This window comes from Miniopterus schreibersii (assembly GCF_964146895.1).
Source record: "Miniopterus schreibersii genome assembly, chromosome: 13".
In the NCBI taxonomy this organism is placed as follows: domain Eukaryota; kingdom Metazoa; phylum Chordata; class Mammalia; order Chiroptera; family Miniopteridae; genus Miniopterus; species Miniopterus schreibersii.
Genome location: NC_138113.1, coordinates 61349887 through 61367832, shown reverse-complemented (window position 1 = coordinate 61367832; position 17946 = coordinate 61349887). Strand labels below are relative to the sequence as shown.

Here is a 17946-nt window from a genome sequence, read left to right as displayed (position 1 = left end):
AAACATCCAGCATCCAAAAAGTTAAACTCCACAACACTTGACATGTAATGCAAAATTACCATGGCCCTGGCTGGTGTGGCTCAGTGGTAAGAGTGTCATGGGTTCGATTCCCGGTCATGTACCTGGGCATGTACCTGGGTTGCAGGTTCAATTCCCCGGCCCCGGTAGGGCATGAGTTGGAGGCAAACATTGATGTGTCTCTCTTACATCGATGTTTCTCTCTCTCTCCCTTCCTCGATCCCTCCCTTCTACTCTCTCTAAAAGCTAATGGAAAAAATACCCTCTTGTTCAGATTAACAACAACAACAAAATTACCATGTGTGCAAAGAGCAAGAAAGTAAGGAGAAAAATCAAAACCAACTAAAAACACATACGTATTATTAGCAGATGAGGACATTAGAACAGTTATTATAATTGTATTTTATATGTTCAAAGAGCTACATAGATAAATGAAAGATGAAAAAAAAAAAAAGATCCACCTGTAATTTTTCTTTCCTTTTTTTTTCTTCTCATTCTCACCCGAGGATATTTTTCCCATTGCTTTTCAGAGAGAGTGGAAGGGGGAGAGAGAGAGAGAAAGAAACATGGGTGTGAGAGAGAAACATCGACTGGTCGCCTCCCGCGCACACCCTGACTGGGGCCGGGGGTGAAGCCTGCAGCTGAGGCACATGCCTTTCGCCAGAACTGAACCCTGGACCCTTCACTCTGTGGGCCAATGCTCTAACTACCGAGCCAAACCTGCCAGGGCCCCACTGGTAACTTTTAGAGATGAAAACCACAATATTTGATATAAAAAATATACTGGATGAGATGAACAACAGATTAGACATTGCAGAAGATAGATGAATGAATTTAAAGACAAAGCAATACAAACTATCAAAATGAAACAGGAGGAAAAACAAACAAACAAAGCATCAGTAAACTGCAGGACAATTTCAAGCAGCCAAGTAATCCAAGCCCCCAAAATGAAGGGAGGGAAGGTGACAGAAGAAATATTAGAAACGAATGGCCCAAACTTTTCAAATTGGATGAAAATTGTAAACCCACAGATCCAGGAAGCTCAATGACCCCCAAGAAACACAAAGAAAATTACACCAAGTTTCATCATAATCAAATTACTTAAAGTGATAAAGAAAAAAATCTTAAAAGCAGCCAGAGGAAAAAACATACCTGCAGAGGAATCAGTATGATAAGACAGGAGACTTCTCACGGGAACAATGCAAGCCAGAAGACTCTGGAGCCTTATTTCTAAAGTACTGAAAGAAAAAACCTGCCAACCTAGAAATCTATGCACAGTAAAAATATCCTTTAAAAATAAGGCAAAATCAAAGTGTTTCAAACATAAAAATCTGAATTCCTGACCTGCAGACCTCCACTACAAAAATATTCAATGGAATCCTTTGGCAGAAGGAAAATGAAAAAGCTCTGGATATATCCAAAGAACAAAGAGCACTAGAAATGGCAATAAAATTATTACTTAAATTTCAAAGAAGATGAACTCTTTAAGTAGAAGTAATAATAATGTAATGTTAGGCTGATAACACATGTAAAAATAAAATGAGTGACAAAAATAGCACAAAGGCCAGGAAGGGAGAAGGGAGGTAGAGTATTGTCAGGCTCTCATCTGTGAACTGATATGTCACATATGCAGAAATTCTCAGCACTAAATGCCTAATTAAAAAAGCAGAAAAGTGCCAAATCAATGACGACAGCCTCCAGCTTAAGTAACTAGTAAAGAAGAATAAATTACACCCAAAGCGAGCAGGGCATGAGAAAAAGAGCAAAGCAGAAGGCAATTAAGTAGAAAACAGAAACACAATAGAAACGGCTAGTGACACCAAAAGCTGATTCCTTGAGATCAATAAAATTGACAAGTGAATATTGAACAAGAATGATGAAGAATTACCTACCAGGAATTAGGTGATATCACTGCACTACCCTACAAATATTAAAAAATAATAACAGAACATTAGGAAAAATTATGCAAAAAAACACATTGAAACTGAAGTGAAATGGACAAATTCTTTTCTTATTTTTATTTATTTATTTATTTATTTATTTATTTATTTATTTTTATTTTCCATCACCAATTATCCAAATATTATGCAAAATATTTACTCCTTTCATTTTCTGGAAGAGTTTTTGCAGAATGGATATTAGTTCTTCCTAGGTGTTTGGTGGAATTCATTAGCCTAGGAAGTTGTTTGGGCCTGAAGTTTTCTTTGTGAGATTTTTAACTACAAATTCAATTTCTTCAATAGAGGGCTATTCAAGGTATCTATTTCTTCTTGACTTAGGTGCCTTTCAAAGGATTTGTCCACAGTAAATATTTTCCAGCTCATGAGTTCTGCCCAACTCCATGAGGCTAGCATTGCTCACATATCAAAACCAAACAGGAGATGACAAGAAAAGCAGACTGCAGACCAGGATTCCTCAGGAGGGGAGGGTTAGCAGGGCTGACTTAGCTGAGCAACGAGAGACAGGCTGCATGACATGGTTGATTGAGAGGAAAGGGGAAGGTGTGAAGACGATTTTTGCTCAGGTATAAATTTCAAAAGAGCAGATTGTCTATTTTGGATGGAAACTAGCTTGCGAGAGAGTGACACCTGTTCCAGACTTTAGAGCAACAATATCCAGAGGTGGAGACATTCAAGGCTGTGCTGTTCAATGTGGAAGCCATTAATGATGTGTGGCTAGTGCAGCTCAGGAACTGGATTTTTAACTTTATTTAAGTATAAATAATTTAAACAGCTTCATGTTTCTAAAAGTACATGAATCAGATAACATAAATCTGGAGGAATGTGCCTTCAGAGAGCCCACGCCTAAGTCACACTCAAGGGAACTTCTCTGTTTCCTGACCAAAGTCTGGTCCAGTCTGGATTCTGAATCTTTTATGCCATTACTGGGGCATTGAGATCTCAGGCTCTTACTATTGCACTCCAGGCTCAGTAGAATTGGCCTCCTCTGAGGACAATTCCAGCTGTGTTCTGGACTGTAAGCTGCACTCTTCAGCTGATCTAACTATCCCAGAGTAGGAACAGATCAGCACCCACCATCCAAGCTCTCAATTCAGTGATTTGCTTATGAGGACGTGAGAGGCCAAGAAATCACTGCTACTATGGCCTCTTCTCCCAACCCTTGAGCCAAGGCTCAGAACTGTCCCCGCTCCCACCCTCCGTCAGGGCAGCCACGGATAAATTATTGTTGGGCAGCAGTTCTCGTACTGCTGAGTTGTTGCCAAATTGCTCTGAGAAGAGGAGAGAAAGGAATAGTTGAGTGTGAACATAATCTTTGGACATTAGGTAAATGCATCGACAAATAAGACGTTCCTGAGTCTGACCAGATTTTCCCTCCTGCCTCTGTTGTCAGAAGTAGTGACCTGCTCTCTCCTCTTCAACTGCTTTTGCCAGTGGAGGCTGATTTCTCGTGGGTGCTCCTATTTCTTGGAAAGTCATCAAATAACGACTCTAGAAATTAAATTATTCTCGCAGTTAGCATTTGCTGGAAAGAACAAGGTTATAGTTATTTTTTTCATTCTAAAAATGTTTGCCTAAAAATGCTAAGTATGTTTAAAGCCAAATCCATATGACCATCTCCTAAGTCTCATTTTTCCTTTGTTTCCTGGTGAGACAGTCATGGGAATAATTTTAAGAAAGTCTTCTGTAACTGGGCTGTGCTTAGAGGCGATGCTGGAGAAGGTGTCGTTTTAATCTGAGAGACCATGCAGGCTAGGCTGACTCTATGTGGTACAGCTGGGCCATGGAAAATCATGACACATTTCTGAGTATGAAACACACTGACTTAAAACAGCAACCTGTTATTATCTGTTATGGTTTTGTGGGCTGAGGGACTCAGCTGGGTGGTTTTCCCGTGGGGCCTGCCCCATGGACACAATCAGAGAGTGGCTGGTTAAGGCTGACCCCAAGACGGAGCCCTCTCATGACTCGAGTTGGCCAGGCTGACAGCTGGGGCTGCGGACTGCAATGCCTGCAGGTGGCTGGGGGTGCAGAATAGGTGGCAGTCTCAGCACAGTAAGGCTTCCTGCTGGCAGCCCCAGGCACTGAGAGAGTGTCCCGAGAGAGTGTCACCGAGAGAGTGTCACCACCGAGAGAGTGTTCCAAGAAACCTGGGGAGGAGCTGGAAGGCTTTTTCATGCTCTGGACTCGGAAGGCCCAGAAAGTCAATCCCACCTCGTTCGTTGGTCGAAATTGGTTGAGTAAGTCACTGGGGCCACCCCAGGTTCAAGGGGAGAGAAATTAGACTTCACTTCTTAGACAGAGGAGTAAAGAATTTGCAGCCATCTTTAACCTACCACAGCGATGACATTAAAAGGAAACCACTTAGAGAAAATAAATTGATGGCTTTATTCAGAAAGAATCAGAGAGTTAGAAAGTGCATTTGGAAAAGGGAAAGTGGCAAAACTTAGAGACAAATTACAGAAACTTGCAGAGAACCAATAAAGGTGAAATGTGTAGGAATATAGGGAAAGAATTTTACATTTTAAAATTACTTTAAGGAAGGCAGTGCTCTTACTAGGTGGCTTGCAAATGACTAAGCACAAAGGTTCTGGTAGGCATTCCTGGGCAGCGTGGGCATGCTCAGAAGCCTTTCGGAGGGTTTGGTTATTGGAGCTTTACCGCTCATGTGGCAAAGCAATCGTCACATCAGGGAGCCGGCAGCAGACAGGGCTGCAGGCCGTCTGTGGGTGCAGCGGTTCTTGGAAGCTCCCTGCGCTCCTGGGCCGGCTCGCGCGCAGCTCCAGTGTCAGTGGGAAGAGCCATCTGCAGGAGGCCCTTCCCAGCACCGGCCTCACCGAGTGGGAGTAAAGCTGCAGTTAGCGCAGCAAGTCGGCTGGGCTGCCCGCCATGCCCATCCTGTCTTCCACCCCCCCAAAGGAGGTTAAGAAATAGGGTATTGCCCATGGCAGTTTTATCTTGATTTACACTTTCTCAGCCACTCTCATCTCCAGGCCACAGGAGACTTTCTCATTTGTTGAGATCTTGCAGTCAGAGGAGTCTGAGTGGAAAGCTGATCATAGAAACCCACATCCAACTGCTTAGAGAAAGGGAGAGTGTGGAGCTGATTAAAACTGAGAAGTTTCCATGATGAAAACTAATAAAAGGCTAAAAAGTGGTTATTTGGAGGTCAGCACATGGAAAATGTGTGAAAAGAGCAGAAAACTAGGCTGCGAAGGAAGTCCATCTAGGACAGTGGTTTAAAACGACCTCAGGGAACACTGTGGTTCTGTGAACAGTTACTGGCAGTTCCATAAATAGCAAAAAATAGCTGTAGCAAGAATCACAGAGGCCCTGTGGGTAAAAATATAATTTCTTTATTTTCCACAATTAAAGTCAACTTATCTCATGAATCTTCATTTCCATCTGGTGCCAGGAAAAAAGTCTTGCTGATTCAGTTGTTTAGTCTCCACTGTTACTCCACTCTTTGGGGTAACAGCACAATCTATTCAAAAATCTTCCCTCTCCAACCCCCTTTTTGTCTCTGGATGGTAACTGGAGTTCTTCGGAAGTGGTGGAGGAGAAGGGCCTGGGCAAGGCTTAAGCCGGGTTCTGGCATCGGGGAGTGGTTCTGTCCGTAGGTCATCTCTGGACTTACTAACCTCGGCTGGCATCACGCTTGCCCTACAGTCCTCAGCTACAGGGGCTCAGGGCTACACCCTGGGAGCCCAGCTATGCTCCTCTCTTCCAGGATTCCCCTCAGGAGGAGGCCAGGGTTCTCCTGCTTGATGTGATGAAGAATGGGGGGTCGGGCCACCTCTCAGACACCTTCCAGGGTTGATGAACACCAGTCACCTCCCCTCTGCGTATCTCCCCACCCGTTGGTCAACTCTGCTCCTTTGGGTGGGAAAACAGTAATTCCACACCCGCATACATTCTCCTGACTCGGTGGTTTCTCACACGTTTGCAGCACACATCCGTCACTGTCTTCGTGAAGTGGTATGTTTTACACTGAGGCACACACTCACATTTGGAGCATCTGTGTGGTGCTGAGACCAGGGATCAGAGCGACGGAGCAGGGACACGCTGCCCCTCAGGAAGCCTCCATCCCAGGGGGCGGAGCAGGTAGCTGGACACCTGAGTTTCCTAGGCAACTCCTTTGGGAGGAGAGAGGGAAAGTGGTCTGCACGGCTGAGTGAGGAACTCGAGGCCTCTGAGAGAAGGGTGCTTATAGGTGAGCAGGGAAGGTCTTCAAATCCCATTCCCATTTGTGGGGTGTTTGAGAGGCCCACCTGAGTCTAGGGCTCATGTGTTTAGCAGGGCATTTGGGGTAGGGGTGGGTGGGAGGTGTCAGAATGTAAAGAAATGAAAGGAGAGTATAAGTTCATTTCCACATCATTGCACAAGTCAATTTTACTTTCTACTTGTAAACTACTCAGAAACCTTCCATTACATAAATGGTAAGACCAATTTCTCTTCCCCAACATAGGGCTTCTGGGCAAGGTCTGCAGCGTGGAGCCAGACCCACCTGCTCTGGACACAGGAGCTGAAGGCGCTCCAGGTGGAGGGTCAGGATAAAGGCATCACTGGGAGGGGTAGGAACAGCTGTTCACAGCCGGGGCTGCACAGTGGAGCTGCCTGGGAGCTTCGCAGACCCCCAGGGCTGTGACTCAGCCCCAGGATTCTGATGTGATTGATCCTGGCACCCTCTGGCCAAGTCTCCCAAGTTTCTAAGGTGAGTTAAGGTCGTAAGAACTAGCACTCTAAATAGGGATAGGAAGCGAGGGAACTTCTGATGAATTCTCATAATATTATGTCACTGGCTTCAGATTTGAGCTTGTTCCCCTGAGAAAGAGGAACCATTCAAGCTCTGGAACCAGATACAAGTAAACAGGGAATTGTCATTATGCCAGCCACAGGGCAGCGTGAGGGCTGGTGAATTGCGCTTTCCTCCAGCCCAGACTTCTCTGGGGCAGCCGGGTCACCTCAGTTCTTGCGTTTCTGCCAGGGACCTCAAGGGAGCGGCAGGGAACCAGCTCTGGGGCAGCCTGGGGGGCGCAGGAGGGACGGCGCTTCTGGGAAGGAGGCGATCTCACCCCGCGCCCCGGAAGGCGGCCAGCAGCCAGAGGACGCGCAGGAAGAGCAGGTTTGGGCTCCTGGCTGCTGGGCTGCGGCCGCGGCCAGGGCTCCGGCGTCTTGGAGGTGTGACCCTGGCCACGCATTGCACGTCTCTGAGTAAGAACTCATTTGCAAACTGAGTCCATGGGCTACGTGGGTTTTAAGCTGAAAGGAACAGCCGGTCTGGCCACGATGCCAGACGTCAGGGCCGCGCCGTCGGCGCGTCGGCCCAACCCGTCGGGGCCCCGCCGTCGGGCGGCCGGGCCGCGGTCTGGGCGAGAAGCCCCGGCGCGGTTGGGCGGACACGCCGCCGCCCCGAGCGCGCACCGGGAGCGCGCGGCCTCCCGGCCCCCACCGAGCGCCGCCCCGCCGCCGGGAATGGGCGGAGCCGGGAGCGGGGCGAGGGCGGGGCGCGCGGCGGGCTCCCGGGGGCCCGGCCCCGCCTCGCGGCCTCCGCTGCGCCCGCCCCCGCGCCGGGCTGGGCTGGCCGGGAGTCGCGCCCCGCAGTCCCCGGAGCCGGCCGCGCCGCTCGTGCCGCCGCCCAGCCGCTCGGAGGAGGGATCGCGGCCGGCCGGGCCCCGGAGCGCGGGGATGTGACGGCCGCGCCGCCCCGAGCGCCCTCGCTCGGCCCCCGGTGCCCCGCAGGACGCTGCGCCCGCACGGCCCGCGGCGCGCCAGGTAGGAGCGCGGACGGTCAGGGCCGGGCGCGTGGGGGCGTCCTCTCGGAGCCCCCCTCGGTCTGCACCGTTAGGAGGGTGGGGGCTGAGGCTGCGGGGCTGCCGACCCGTTTCTGTTCCCGTTCGGAGCGGGGCGGGGGCGGCCGGGCCGGGGGCGTGCCTTGCCGACCGTCCGGGTGCGCGGGGTGCGCCGCGTGTCGGCCGCTTGCAGCGCTGTGCCCGGCCGAGCGGAGCGGGTTCGGGAGGGCCCTCCCGGGGCTCAGGGGTTCCCCTCCCAGGGGTTAGGCTCGGAAGGGTCGGACGAACGCCCCGCACGCGCGGGGGGAGGGCAGCTTGCGGGCCTCCAGGTCGGGACGGCGCGGGAGGTGTCGCCGCGGACGCCGGGGCCCTCGCGGCTTGCAGCAGCCCTGCCGGCGCTTTGCAGCTCGTAGGGCTCCTGTATCTTCCCAGACTCTTTAGGTGAACGGAGGCCGGAGCTTAGCCAGGGGCCAGCTTGTTGGGGACCCGCACCCAGAGCAAGCGAGTGCCCTGCCTGCCAGCCCCACGCCTTCCCCTCTGTGGCAGGAAGCCGCCAGCCTCGCTGCCTGCCAGGCTTTCCCTGCCCAGCCGGGAGGGAGGAATGCTGCCCAGCAGGGTGTGTGAATTCCTGCCCGACAGCTGTCCGCAGTGTTTCCTGGGTGCAGGGGGTGCTCCTCGGATGGGCTCGTTCAGTGGTTTTAGCTCGAGAGCATGGAAACCGGCTGAGGGCCACTGATGGGGGGGAGGGCGAGCCCAGCTCCTGTCCATGCCGTGCGGTGCCTGGTCGCCTGGCTCAGTGCCAGGCTCCTGGAGGGTGAAGTCAGAACGGAACTCCTCCGTGCCCACTGATGACCATGGAGAGGCAGGAGGGTGCAGGGGCCGCGGGGCACCCTCTTCCTCCCTAATTTCCTACACAGCTATGGGAATCTTTTTCTCTCTTGACTCCTTTAATTTCTTACTTATTTAATACCCTATTTATTATTTCACTTAATATTCTATATTCATATCCTCTGTTATGTTGTGTGCTAGACAAAAGTGTGGGGCCTTTGGGAAGGGGACTTGGTGGGAGGAGGGTGTGGAGCCCGGGCTGGTCTCCAGCCTTATTTGGTCAGCTGACATTCCGCTGTGTGTGGAGCGGGAATCCCGTCCACTCTTGGATGCCCTCCATGTGCTTCCAGAAAGGATAATTGACCGGAGTTCTCACAGGGCTAAACCCTTCATGTCTAACAGGCTCCACTGAGCCCTGTGTGGTGTGATGTGGCACAGGCTTCCCTTGCAGCTTTGGAACACTCAGCGTCGTTCAAGTGATTTTTTCCCTCTTGGTGAAACATTTTTGGTAGTATATTCACTTATTTATTTAACAGACGCTTACGGAGTATCGGCTGTGTGCTGGGTACTGTTTGAAGTGCTGAAGATGATAGAGCCGTGACTAAGACAGATGAAAGTCCTGCCTGCTACTGGACAGGGGTGCTCAGGGGGTGTCACAGGACGTCTGCAGTCTCTCGGCATAAGGGGGTGCTATGAAATTTGCCCCTTTGAACAGCGTGAGGGCACACTGACTGCTCACAGCAGGATGCTACTCAGCACCCCCAGTGGAGAGGTCGAGAAGAGGGGGGACAAGAACAGCAGGGCTGTTGAGATACTTTGTGCTTGGCTGTGCACTCACGAGGCGGATGGGACCGTGAGGCTGGGATGCACCCGTGGGAGGTGGGTGTGCCCTGGAAGCAGATAGAGATGTGGAGAGAACGTCCCTTTTTCAGAGTGGCAAAGCTGGACAATGGCAGTGTAACTGCCGTAGCCTCGGGGCAGGGAGGTGCGGAGGCGATGGTGGCGATGCTACCGGACAGGCCCTCTGTGAACTTGCCGCTTTAAAGGACAGCCTCATCAGGGGCACTGTGGCTCACTGGCCAGGCCCAGCCGCATCTTCCCACCTGCTACTGTCCTCAGGCACTCAGTTTGCCTTTTCCTCTCTTTGAGGCTGTCAGGTGGCCTGGCAAGATCTGCACTGTCAGCAGCCTTGTTGCCCACTGCGCCAGGGCCGAGCCCAGCTCATGAGAAAAGGCAGACACCCTGGCACCAGAGTGATCCCACTAAGTGTGAGAGGCCTGGGGTTACTCAAGGCCCCTGGTCACCTGCACGCCTTCATGTTCTTCGGGTTCTGCACCGTGTCTTCTTTTCATGCACATGGCAGAATAACAGGGGCAACTTTTCATCCCTACCTACTCTGGAAAGGATTTATAAGATGCTGTGAGTTAAACACAGGATGAAACAAGACATGGAGACAAAGAGTAGAGACTAAGTGGAGCCTGAGTTTAAAAATTAATACAGTCGCTCCCCCCCATCCAGAGTTTTACTCTCCGCGGTTTCAGTTACCCATGATCAAACAGAGTCTGAAAATATTAAATGAAAAATTCCAGAAATAAGTTTTAAGTTTTAAGTTGTGTGCTGACCTGAGAAGCGTGATGAAATCTCGCTCATCCCACTCCGTCCTCCTGGGACTGGACGGGAATTGTGCCTTTGTCAGCGTCTCCACGCTGTGGACGCTCCCTGTCCCTCAGTCACTGCTCAGATGGACTGTTGCAGTACCGCAGTGCATGTGTTCAGGTCACCCTTATTTTCCTTAATAACGGCCCCAAAGTGCAAGAATAGTGCTGCTGGCAATTTGGATGTGCCAGAGAGAAGCCGTACAGCGCTTCCTTTGAGTGAAAAGGTGAGTATGTACAGGAAAAAGCATAGTATGTATAGGGTTTGGTCCTATCCATGGTTTCCGGCATTCCCTGGGGGTCGTGGAAAGTATCCCCGATGGATAGGGGAGACCTACTGTACAATGTAAACCTCATTGAACTATATACTTATAAAGTTGCCATGCGGAGCTGCATATTCGAAGGTGAGCCCGGCGCCCCTCCCAGCCTGTACCTTGGACCACACAGCAAACAGCGCAGCATGTCCAGGGCTGTGCCCAGGCACGGGTATTTTTAAAGCCCCCAAGTGCTTCTAACATGTAGCCAGGGTTGACAGCACCGATGCACACTCCTGCAGGCAGTGGAGAGAGGCCTGCTGCACAGTGGTCCGTGTTGCGGGCAAGAGAAGTGAAGGCGTCTCTGGGACAGAGAAGCCAGAACTTCCTCCTGAAGGTCCCCAATGAAGAGCAAGCTTGAGGCTGTCTCTTGAAGTGACTCCCAGTGGAAGTGGAGTTTGGTGACAGGGTGCTAATGGGTGGGGGTCGAGGCACCGTTGGGCTCCTCATATCTGGCTTCCCAAACTGCAGAACTCAGGGAGCCCTGCACATGCAGCCAGTGACTCCTGACCAAGACTCTCATGAAGAGTCTGGTGCTGCCAGGTTAGTTCAGGCTGTGCACCGTGTTCAAAGCCCAGTATCCCCTTTAATGCAAATATTTAAAACACCTTTTTTAAAATTCTGAAGTAATATAATGAAACTTACCTACAACATAATTTCCAAATAATTGATGTACTAGCTAGATGTAAAAAATATATGAAGGTAATTTGTATTAAAAGGGTATATTTTGGTGTGTGGATGCTGGGGCAGAGCCTGCTAGAACCTGCTGAAATCAGCCCCTGCTTTGTGGCCTGTGGGACAGCACAGGACAGCTACCACTGCCCTCAGAGCGGATGGGTCCTGCGGAGATCCAGGCACCACTGAGTGATGAGTGGCTCTCGGTCAAGGTCTCAGTGATAGTCAAAGGCCAGTCTCTCAATGCTCACGGTAGCTGCATTGCTGGGAAATTCAGTGTGTATGAAAAGTGCGCCAACAATACACACATATTTTATGTAAATGTGGGATGGGTTAGGTGCTGGGCTCAGAAATGAAAGAGGACATTTTTCGTTGGCATGAATGGCTGTGTGGTGCCTGGAAGTCGTGCAGGGTGAGGGACAGTGTTTCCTGGGCAGAACTGCCTCCCATTGTTCTGGAGATCCAGCATCCCCGGGCTCCCAGCACCGAAGGCCTTCTCTGCCCACTGGCTCCGAAATGCTCCCTCAGGGCCTCACTGGCCCTTTGAGAACCACAGCTTTGCTCTCACACTTGGTGGGAAGTGAGTAAGCCCCAGTGCACGTGCACCCGGAGAGGCAGGTTCAGCCGGGGTGGGAGCTCGCTGTGCCTCGCACACTCACATCAGCTGTCCAAGGATCATGAAAACGGTGACAGAAATTAGAACAGGGGGCCTGTGCAGTGGGGGTGTTAACTAAGGGTCACTGGGGAGCTTTAGGGGCGATGGGAATGGTTTATATCCTGAAAGAATATTCCTGGTGTATACAGTTGTCACAGTTAATGGAATTGTACACTTAAGATTTGTTGTGTGTTTACTGTATGCATATTTTACCTCAATACAAACCCCATAGAAATGAAAACCATTAAAAATTCTTTTGGAGAAAGCCTAGTCCTCTGAGACCCTACTTACAGATCATTCTGTTCCCACCTGACTGGACGCAGTGCTCAGGGACATTCTCTCAGTCAACTTTTTGACAAGTCTGGTGTGGCAGGACTCAGTGTCAGAGCCTCGGGCAAGTGCCTCCACTGGAGCTGTGCTGCAGGCTGGAGGGAGCGGGAAGGGCAGGCAGAGGGAGCGGGAAGGGCAGGCAGAGGGAGCGGGAAGGGCAGGCAGAGGGAGCGGGAAGGGCAGGCAGAGGGAGCTGGAAGGGCAGGCAGAGGGAGCGGGAAGGGCAGGCAGAAGGAGCGGGAAGGGCAGGCAGAAGGAGCGGGAAGGGCAGGCAGAGGGAGCTGGAAGGGCAGGCAGAGGGAGCAGGGAGGGCAGGCAGAAGGAGCGGGAAGGGCAGGCAGAGGGAGCTGGAAGGGCAGGCAGAGGGAGCTGTGCTGCAGGCTTGGAGGGAGCGGGAAGGGCAGGCAGAGGGAGGTGGAAGGGCAGGCAGAGGGAGCTGGAAGGGCAGGCAGAGGGAGCTGGAAGGGCAGGCAGAGGGAGCTGGAAGGGCAGGCAGAGGGAGCTGGAAGGGCAGGCAGAGGGAGCTGGAAGGGCAGGCAGAGGGAGCTGTGCTGCAGGCTTGGAGGGAGCGGGAAGGGCAGGCAGAGGGAGGTGGAAGGGCAGGCAGAGGGAGCTGGAAGGGCAGGCAGAGGGAGCTGGAAGGGCAGGCAGAGGGAGCTGGAAGGGCAGGCAGAGGGAGCTGGAAGGGCAGGCAGAGGGAGCTGTGCTGCAGGCTTGGAGGGAGCGGGAAGGGCAGGCAGAGGGAGGTGGAAGGGCAGGCAGAGGGAGCTGTGCTGCAGGCAGAAGGAGCAGGGAGGGCAGGCAGAGGGAGCTGGAAGGGCAGGCAGAGGGAGCTGGAAGGGCAGGCAGAGGGAGCGGGAAGGGCAGGCAGAGGGAGCTGGAAGGGCAGGCAGAGGGAGCTGGAAGGGCAGGCAGAGGGAGCGGGAAGGGCAGGCAGAAGGAGCAGGGAGGGCAGGCAGAGGGAGCGGGAAGGGCAGGCAGAGGGAGCTGGAAGGGCAGGCAGAGGGAGCGGGAAGGGCAGGCAGAAGGAGCAGGGAGGGCAGGCAGAGGGAGCTGGAAGGGCAGGCAGAGGGGGCAGGGAGGGCAGGCAGAGGGAGCTGTGCTGCAGGCTGGAGGGAGCGGGAAGGGCAGGCAGAGCATTTACAGAGGACAGGAGCCAGGAGACCAGAGCCGTCTCATCTCTGGGTCTGGTTCCCGTTGTCCAGGAGCCCTAGGAGGTTGGAAGGGGCAAAACGGGGAGCTTGTTGAGCTCCAACCTAGTGGCTAAGAGGTTGGGGTGAGGCGCAGTCTGTCTGTAGCTGTCTTGTGACAGGTGACAACAATTACATTCCTCTCTGCTGCTTTTCCCTGTCCCCTTAAAACCCTGTGACGCCCCCGAGCGGATGGGCCGGGCCTTCTGCCAGCTGGACGCTTAGATGTCATAGCATCACCGGCAAGCTCTGTGCTGCCCCGCCTTCCCTCGTACCCGGTGCATGAGGGCCTCGGGGATTAAAAAGCGTTTGTTGCCTCATTTTTATGGGTAAATAAGTCACACGAATCTACCGTGAGCTGGGCTTTGGATCCATCTGCTGATCGGAAAGCTGCCAAGCTTTTGTGTTTCTTGGGGCGTCAGGATTTCTGGGTGTGCGTGTTTCTTGGCCTCTGATGGGCAGTGGTTTTGCTGCTCGTAGTTCCGTGGAGCTTCATCTCAGGGAGCGTCTCCGAGAGCCACGGTGAAGGCACAGGTGTCCGTGTGGAGGGCTGTGTGTGCCCATCTCTGCAGAGCGGAAGCAGCCAGGTCTCACGTGGAGGCTCCTCCGGGCTCACTCCCACGTTGTCCTTCCATCCCGGAGCTTCCTCTGTGGTCAGGGTTGGGTGCTCTGCCTGCCTGGCCCCGCAGGGTGAGTGTGTGGGGCCCGGCGCTTCTGTTTCTTGCGACTGGGACGGGTTGCCGTGACTCGGGTGTTGATGGAGGACCGTGCCTGTCAGATCTCCTACCAAAGGGCTTCTCTCGGGACATGCAGAGCGAGTGCTCAGCTGAGCAGTTCAGGCACCTCCCCGAAAGGGCTGTTTCTTTGGTGCCTCATGTTTCATCTCTTGGACATTTTTCTTTCCTCTTCATAATATTGCCATACTTTTTCTAATATAAAAATGATATCTCCCCCCAGAAAGTCTGTGGGTAAGATCAGTACCCCAGGAAGAGAGAGAGAGACTCTGAGTTCCCTGGCTACCTATAATTTCTCTTGTTGGTAAGTACAGAATTCTCGTGTTTTCTGTAATCGTGTGGTCCTTTGGCTTTGTAAGGAAGTGTTTTTACACCTTGTCTTTAAAACTGACAGTTTTGGTCTTAACACTATTGTGTTAAAAGGTGAAGACCATCATTTTGGGTTTTGTTTTAATACCGTGACCTGCTCTCCATACGTGTTTCCACTGGTTCTCAGGAGGACGTGGGGGTTGTTACATGTGAGCTGAAGAGCCTGCTTTTGTCCTCGCTTTGTCCAGGGCTCACCCTCAGTCACTTCTCAGTGATAGTCAGTTAGCTGGAGCCTCGTTCTCTGAATACATCTGCACCCATGTCAAGCACACATGCGTACTTGTGTTATCAGTGTTGGGGCGAGAACTTGAACTGCGCTGTTTACTTCGGGGCACTCATTGTGCAGAGTGAGCTGGTGGGTGGAATGTGGAAAGTGCCACTAGGGTTTCCTTTCCGTTGCAGAAGGTGGGCTCTGCTGCTTCTGGCCTCTGGAAGGAGTCACCTGCTGCTGTCTTATCCCTCCTCTTGGGTTTCTGCAGAGGCTTGGCTGCTGCAAAACTTCCCCTAGACCCAGGCAAGAGAGGCTCCAGCCAGGCCCTGAGGGCTCTGCCCTGCTTCTCAGCCAGCCACGTGCCTTGGCGTGGCCGGGAGTCTGGAGGGCAAGAGGATGTGCCCACTTGGAACCTGTGCCCACCAGCACCTCCCTCTTGACCATGATCCACGTCCCCAGCGGGACAGCTGGAATTCCCTGCCCGAACAGCCTGGACTCTGAGTGCAGGGCCTCTGCGGGCTCCTTCCTGGTCGTCTCCGTGGACCCACTGTCTGTGAGCCTCTGATATGCCCAGTGGCCAGGGCCTCGCTGGGGTGATGGATGTGGACAGGAGGGTTGGGATGTCTACCTCTGCATGCTAAGTGCCCCTCACAATATGGGATGGAGCTGGAAGTGGGCTGTGGAGTTAGGCTTGGAGGTTGCTGTAGATAGAAACAGCGTGAGACACTGCTCTGTCAGACGCACTGGGACAGTGCCACCAGCGCCAGGGGCCTCAGCTGCCGCTGTCCCCACAAGTACAGCTACGCTGCTCCTGCATCCTCATGGTGTTGAGGGTGTCCCATGGATGCCACCTCGGTCGCGTGCCTGGCTTCTGTCTTGGAAGACAAGATTCCCCATGTGGGGAATCCCTCAGGAACAAGAAGATGTTATAGATGCCGTGTATTCATAGTGGGAATAAATGCGCCCTCCCCTGCACTGGGGCCCTGAGTCTTGAGGAGGCTGCTTGGGTCCTTGTGCCCCTCTGCTCCCCAGCTGTCACTTTTCATGTCATGCACTGGGTGTGCAGAGTGACAGGAGGGGCTTCTGTTTGGGGCCAGTATGTTCATTGTTAATTCTTTTACCTAATCTCTGCTTTTGTAATTTAGTTCCCATTGAAATTTATCATTCTGGGTCTAGTAGGAATTGCTCCATGTCTCAAATGTGCATTTTCATTTTTAATAAACAAGTAGCTTCATATGTAAGTTCCATGGACCACATGGTCATTTGTTCCACACCGACGTTTCTGAAATGTCATAATCACCAAGAAGTACTGGGAGCCATACCTGGACAGTCCACACGGTGCTTTCCATGTGATTGCCCCAGAAAGCGGGCTCCTGTGCTCACAGCTGCTCTCCTGCAGGGAGCAGACCGGGCAGGTGGAGGTGGAATCACTACCTGAGCTGGGTGTCGTACCTCGGCCACCACCTGGCCGCTGCATGTCAGCAGAAGCTGCTCTAGAGAGGGTGTTAGGGCATCGGGAAACTCATAGGTAACGTAGGTATCACTGCATCTCAAGTAGGAAGAGGGAGCAGTGTGTTAGGCTGGTTAATTTATTGGGGGAGTTAATCTTCTGCCCTTTAATCATTTTATTTTGTGTGGAAGATTCATCTGTAAAAATCACACAGTGAAATGAATCTGTGACTTTTTATTATCGTCCGTATTTTCTAAAATTATATTTTGAATTTTACTATAAACCAATTTTAAAAGTCACGGTGGACTTTGCAAAGTTGCCTCCGAAGAAGGGAGGTTTTGCTCCCCCGCGTTCCTTCTGGCATCGGTAGCTTCCCTCTCTAGGCCTCCGGTGCTCCCCTCAGCCTCCCAGCCTGGGGCCCTGAGCCCTCCCCTGACTGCTTAGTTTTCTCCCTTCTCCAGTGTGGCTCCTGACCACCTCCAGACGCCAGGCAGGGCGCCCCTGCGTTTCTGCTCTCTGACTTACACTCAGCACCCTGCGCTCTGGCTTACACTCAGCACCCTGCTCTCTGACTTACACTCAGCACCCTGCGCTCTGACTTACACTCAGCACCCTGCTCTCTGGCTTACACTCAGCACCCTGCTCTCTGGCTTACACTCAGCACCCTGCGCTCTGGCTTACACTCAGCACCCTGCTCTCTGACTTACACTCAGCACCCTGCGCTCTGACCTACACTCAGCACCCTGCTCTCTGACTTACACTCAGCACCCTGCGCTCTGGCTTACACTCAGCACCCTGCGCTCTGGCTTACACTCCGCACCCTGCGCTCTGGCTTACACTCCGCACCCTGCGCTCTGGCTTACACTCAGCACCCTGCGCTCTGGCTTACACTCAGCACCCTGCTCTCTGACTTACACTCAGCACCCTGCGCTCTGGCTTACACTCCGCACCCTGCTCTCTGGCTTACACTCCGCACCCTGCGCTCTGGCTTACACTCCGCACCCTGCGCTCTGGCTTACACTCCGCACCCTGCGCTCTGGCTTACACTCCGCACCCTGCGCTCTGGCTTACACTCAGCACCCTGCGCTCTGGCTTACACTCAGCACCCTGCTCTCTGACTTACACTCAGCACCCTGCGCTCTGGCTTACACTCAGCACCCTGCTCTCTGGCTTACACTCCGCACCCTGCGCTCTGGCTTACACTCAGCACCCTGCGCTCTGGCTTACACTCAGCACCCTGCGCTCTGGCTTACACTCAGCACCCTGCGCTCTGGCTTACACTCCGCACCCTGCTCTCTGACTTACACTCCGCACCCTGCGCTCTGGCTTACACTCAGCACCCTGCTCTCTGACCTACACTCCGCACCCTGCGCTCTGACCTACACTCCGCACCCTGCGCTCTGGCTTACACTCCGCACCCTGCTCTCTGGCTTACACTCAGCACCCTGCGCTCTGGCTTACACTCAGCACCCTGCTCTCTGGCTTACACTCAGCACCCTGCTCTCTGGCTTACACTCAGCACCCTGCGCTCTGGCTTACACTCAGCACCCTGCTCTCTGGCTTACACTCAGCACCCTGCGCTCTGGCTTACACTCCGCACCCTGCGCTCTGGCTTACACTCAGCACCCTGCGCTCTGGCTTACACTCAGCACCCATACTGCATCCTTTGCGCCTTGACTCTGGGCCAGAGTTTTGCCCCTACGTAGCCTAATGCCAAAATGGTGGGGGGATCCCTCCCCCCCCCTTACTGTCCCCCTCCCATGCAAG

The 17946-nt window shown here is 52.9% G+C and overlaps 1 protein-coding gene across 4 annotated transcripts in view; it reads left to right on the top strand.

The window, feature by feature from the left end:
- IL1R1 (interleukin 1 receptor type 1) overlaps window positions 1-17946 on the top strand; it is a 77660-nt gene that overhangs the window by 30003 nt on the left and 29711 nt on the right. The window contains exon 1 of one of the 4 annotated variants that reach the window (XM_081155835.1): window positions 7578-7751. The exons of the other annotated variants lie outside the window; for them this stretch is intronic. The gene's annotated coding sequence lies outside the window, so the exon portion shown is untranslated. Of the gene's footprint in view, window positions 1-7577; window positions 7752-17946 lie in introns of those variants that run through there. 4 annotated transcript variants of the gene reach the window in all.